The sequence below is a fragment of the Notothenia coriiceps genome, unplaced genomic scaffold (assembly GCF_000735185.1).
Source record: "Notothenia coriiceps isolate Sejong01 unplaced genomic scaffold, NC01 NC01_scaffold00037250, whole genome shotgun sequence".
NCBI classification, from domain to species: domain Eukaryota; kingdom Metazoa; phylum Chordata; class Actinopteri; order Perciformes; family Nototheniidae; genus Notothenia; species Notothenia coriiceps.
Window position 1 is genome coordinate 8,288,744 of NW_011369951.1, and position 5,623 is coordinate 8,294,366.

At 40.1% G+C, this 5,623-nt stretch overlaps 2 protein-coding genes across 2 annotated transcripts in view; both read left to right on the top strand.

Moving 5' to 3' along the window:
• LOC104967252 (band 4.1-like protein 3) overlaps positions 1–2,325 on the top strand; it is an 8,369-nt gene extending 6,044 nt beyond the window's left edge. Inside the window, exon 9 of the mRNA XM_010796668.1 lies at positions 2,191–2,325. The gene's annotated coding sequence lies outside the window, so the exon portion shown is untranslated. The remainder of the gene's footprint in view (positions 1–2,190) is intronic.
• The window catches only part of LOC104967253 (band 4.1-like protein 1), a 135,695-nt gene that overhangs the window by 67,721 nt on the left and 62,351 nt on the right, over positions 1–5,623 (top strand). The gene's annotated exons all lie outside the window — the stretch shown is intronic.

The window sequence follows — 5,623 nt, forward strand, 5'->3', positions numbered from 1 at the left end:
GTGTGCCTTCCCCCCCACATGCAGGGAAAAGGTCAGCTGATGTGCACACACCGGATAGTCTCCACTTTAATGACAAGGCTTAAAACGCTTTACAGCAATGCTCCTGGCAGTCTCATGCAATCTCCTGTAATACGACTGCAACACTGCCCCCTGCTGGAAAGAAACAATGCTTCTTTTTAGAGAGTGCTTCTGTGTGGACAGACCATGTAACATGCATAACCCCCCCCCCCACCTATGTTCTGACAATAGGGTTGTCGCTTTCTAAAACAAACTAACCCCTAAATAAGACCATGTGGGGACTGGAGACGTGTTTACAGTACAGAAAGAAACTAGTAAGGTTGAAAACGATGTACCTGCATGTCGTGCAATATTCTGTAAAAACATTGATCAACATTTTTTTGTTTACATTGTGTCGCCTCACAAAGGGCCCCGACAGTGATGAGCGATTAAATACCAGCAGAACCGGCTCCTGCTCCTCACAGTCTGCAGACAGACTGTGAGGAGCGTATCGACTGAAATCTGATCTCGAGTGAACAAAGACGAGCTTTAGTCTTTTTTTCAACTCAGTCCAAACAAGAGACATCCTATTCCTTACTGACATGACCACTTGAAATGAGTCTGAGAAATGTTCATGCATGAGCTGAATTTCTGTCATGTTAAAAGTGTCTCTTCAGGACACTTGTGTTTCAAACTATTTGTGACATATGGCTCTTTTCAGTTGCATTCTTCCTTTCTGTGGTGGGGGGGATGAATAGGTCAGCAGTCCTTCTGCCTGTGTTACTGAAAACTTCACAAATGCAGCCATTTGTGTTTCAACTTGCCCGCTGGCAGTGTAGTGGGGATTATTTCAGGTGTGGAGCTGCGTGAGGGACCCTCTCATTCCATGTCACCACAGCATGTCGTTAAACCCTCGCCTCCTTTTCTCTGGAAACTGGGTTTGTCCCGTTTATTCTAATTCACCTTTTTGGCTCTGAAGCTTGTTATTTCATTCGCTCTTAACTTAAGAGATCCCAAGGCGCAGGGTTTGGGATGAAGGGCATGCATGTGTGTACTTGTGTGACTCACCACATGGGAATGCTTGGCTTTGTTTCTGCGGCCTTGCTCTCAGTCGTGTCTGATTTCTGTAAGAACTCCTTTTTCTACCACTATTAACAGGATGCTGAATGTGTTTTTCTGTTCTTTTGGATGCGTGTCCACCGTAGATACACACAGTGTGTTGGGGATCAACGGTATCGGAAACAACATTTAAGTAGTGTAGTCGAGAGTAAACATTTAAATCAATTTCTTGCTTTGAGAACAAACACGCAGCGAGGTGCTGACCTGCGTGAGTTCCAAGTCCTTCAAAATGAAAGCACGTCTTCAGCAAACCAAGCTTTATTAAGCAAACATGTCAAGCCATCTTCCCTTCATCAGGCTGTCTGCATCCCTAACTGATCACTCATGATAATAATTCATCAGCAGAAATACTATATTTATGGAACAACATCCACAACATCCCTGTTTTTAAAATACATTACTTCTAGTTAAAAGAATAAATGATATAACTACAAAACATATAAGATACCAGCTAAGAGGTGTCGTTAGTTTAATGAATTACGCAATTATACTCAAGTAATGAGGGCTTTACAGTGGGTTCGGAAGCTGCACAGTCAATCACATCTATACGTTTAATATCCGTTCCCCATGTATTCTTTTGCCACATGATTCAGTATATCCCTTGCATCGCATAACATTTATGAATAACCCTAACTAATCTCAAAGTCTATACAACTTAACGCATCCATCAGATGAACTACATTTCCAATTGGTGCTGAAAGGTAGAATCCCTCCATGTTGAGGAGCAAATTCTCCAAATCTTTTTATTTTATGAAGGCCACATATGAGATTCATTGGGATAAGAGAATGATGCTTTATTCCTCGGCTGTGAATTGGCAGTAGAATTGTAGACCCACTGGGAGCATAGTTATTTAGTTTGTTAGTTTCAACCTTACCCTGAAGCCTGTGTGTATCTATGTTGTGTGTGCATTTCTGTGACTCTGTAGTCCCTCTGTGCATCTGTTTATGGTGGTAACATTGCCATAAATATTTATCAGGGTCTTTTCCAGTCTTTGGCAGCTTGCACTGTGGCTTAAGGTTCATCTGTGATTAAATATTCATGATGTGCTGACTGCTGTTTCTCTGTTCTTCCAGGAGTAACACTGAGGGCTGTTTTCTGTTCAACCTCCCAGAATCCACCTCCACCATAATACTCCGAGACTCTCAGAAGACTAGAACGGCTCCTACTCTCCGAATGCTGCAGCTCTCCGCTAGTCGCAAACCATCACCTGCAAAATACATGAATGCATCTTGCATGAGAAGGACGCAACGTTGCATTATCAAACAAACGGCAAGATTATACTGAAAGCCGTCCGATTAAAAAAAAAAAAAAAAATGGTTCTCGATCCGCCTGCACGCCGAATCCCTGTGTGCACGGCAAGCAAACGGTTTGCTTTCACTGCCTTATGACTTTGATGCATTTTTATGATTATTGAGAAGAATTATTGTAGCGACGTTTTATTTATGAAATAAAGCCATCACTCCAGAAATCGCTGTAGGCTGTATACATTAGGGAGCATACACTATTTAACCTTGCTGTAGAAGTGCCAAGTTCATTTGCCAGCAAGCATCGCCTCACTCCAACAACATGATGATTTTCAGGTTTGCCACTACAGAAATCACTACGGCCCGGTTCTGTACATATCAAAGCTTTCCTAGGAGAATAGCAAATTATCTTTCACGGTTGATTTTTTTCTCACGTCTACTTGAATTGCATTTTTATTTTTTAAAGATAATTTCAGCATTTTAATTGTTTTCTAATGTATTGATTCCACCTGAAATAGGGTCTGTTTTGGCAAACGCCAAGGAATCAATATTTCGGTGAAAGAAATATTAATGTGCCTGCGCGGGCGTTGAATGTTCACCAGGGTCGATGATCGGCTGCCACGCAAGTCCCAGGTTTGTGTGACTTGGAGGAAAAGGGCTCAGACTGCCGAGCGCTGCCCAAATTAGAAGCAAATCCAAGAGAGATCTGTAACCCCCCCCACCGCCACCCCCACCCCGCCCACCTCCACCCCATGTCAACTTACGCCTCTCATCATGCCAACTGTATCTGAAAACCAATATGTGTTCCTGTACAGGCCATGTTTCTCCTCAAAAGTGGGAAATAAAAGTGGCAATGCAATTGTTTTTCATGTTGCCGTTTCCTTCTCAATAATAAAATGTTTACCACAGTACCAAAACTGTCACCGTTTGGACCCATTGATTGAGTATTGATACGTTTTTAAGGAGTCAGTTAGTTTTGAGGGATGATTGCCTAATTTCACTAACCAGTTGGTGACCTTTTTTAAAAAGCCACTTGAAATACCATGGAATACATATTATGTTCATTTAAAAAGCAATGATATGGGCCACTGAGTCATTTTAAAGTAGTCTATTTGTTCATATTTGAATCATCTCCAAATAAGCCTCAAATCTATAACAACCTAACTGTTGGAGCATGAGCAGTTTTCCCTATCCTCAGCACTGGAATAACCTGATGTAAAATGTGATTATTATAATCTATAAACTCAGACATCATTTTTTTAAAATAAATCATGATATTAATGGAAGGGGGTTGAATTGGGAAATTGCAGTCCGTCCTATTATTCATTAAACGAAATGCTCGGATCGCTTAATGGTTCAGTTGAAGCGCCCCTCGGGTAATTAAGACCAGGATGTTACAGCTATAGGTAATTATGTTGAAGGCACGCCGGGTTGCAGATCGTCCTCACGCCTGCTGTGTACGTGGTGGTGTGCCCGCGAGCGAGGATCAAAGAGCTGAAGCACAGGAAAGAGCTCTCCTCTTTTCTGTTGCTGTGTAAGATAAGATTCAATTCAAATATCAGATCAGAACATGAAAGAATTGTCTGGTGATTTAGTGCATTAAAGATTAAATCAAATCCGGATTATAATGTAAATAAAATAATGATAGAAATGTGAAAAATACAAGAGATGCTTTGATATAACATGCTTATGGTATATCGGAAGTGCTCTAAAGGATTGAGCTGTCAGAATGTACTTACTTTGACCAAAGATGATGCACAAGTCCATCGGTTAAAAAGGAATAATGGAAGGCAGTTAGGATGGTAAATATTTCATTAAGATGCTAGTAATCAAGAAAAATTCAGTTTTTCACAGACCAATTTTTAATTGTTTTGTTTTTTTTTATATTTGTTTATTCTGATTTTTTTTCATTCTTTGTATTTAATTGGACAACCCTATTTCCAAAACTGACAGATCTTATGGAGCTACTGTATGTGTTTGATATTAAGGCAATATATAGGTAAGTGCATTAGAGATTAAACCTCCAAAGATCAAATGCAAATCTATAGTTAATAGGTATTTTGTCAGTAATTAACATTTATTAATTGTTGCACAGACAGCAGTAACAAAAATCTTTAAATTACATTTTCCCAGAATTTTTGCAGATAGGATATAGAAAAAAGGGGGAAATTAGTCTCGATCACTTTGGACCAATGTGGGTCTACATGAGACTGGAAGAAGTTGGTTACTATCACTTCCTTTTTTAATTTCAATCTTTTTTAAGTCCTTTGTTTGATTGATGAAAGGGCTAAATCAAAATGTGCAATCATAAGTGTGTGTGTGATGTGTGCAATACATAATGTGTAAGTGTATGTGTGAGGTCCTCAGCACTTTGCTTCTCTTCGTTGTGCACATGTTGTGTGTGTAGTACACTGTTGGCTGCCGCTCACCAACTGGAAAAAAAACTGCTGTGTGTGTTGAGATCAGATGCTGTGATTACTTCAGATGTGTGTGTGTGTGTGTGCTGTGTGTGTTGCATATTTAATATAAATTAGTGACCAGACCATTTACCTATTGTTCATTCTTTATCTAAATAGTTATCACCGTAATACAACCGTGTTTAATTTCTCTTACTTTACAATATACACATGTTACATCTGTTCTTGATAATTATATCTAGTATTTACGTGCTATACCGACCTTCTCTTCCTTTTTTTTTGTTTTATTGTTACAAGTCCCAGTCTATGGCCAGTTGCTACTATCATAATCCATGTGTTGAGGTCATACTACAAATCAGATTCATATACTGTGCAATTTTCCAAAATCACATTGTGTATTCACACGGTATTCACTCCTGCCTACAACGGCTTGTGGCGAGCTCCCTGCAAAATGTTACCCATTCTAAACAGTCCGTCGGTAGATCCCCTGTGTCTTTTAAACATCACTAAAATACACAAACAACAATGCATACGGTAAATGTTGGTGTACCGCCGAATCTCTACCGCGGTGTTCAAACAGAGATAGTAGGGAACAGCATCGGTTCATCTCAGGAGCCCGGACGCAGCATGTAAGGCTAAATCATCGGTACGACGACCCACATCATGTTTTCGTTGTATTGAGAGATAGCGTTCTAGTGTCACTTGACACTATGTTACAGGTATCTGTGTTAAGCTTGTTTCGTGAAAGGGTACTGGCGAGAGATGCTGTGTCGTCTCCTCATACGGTACCTTATCCACCCTTTCTGTCAGATTCATCACAGGTAGTTGTCTAGAATGTACAACAG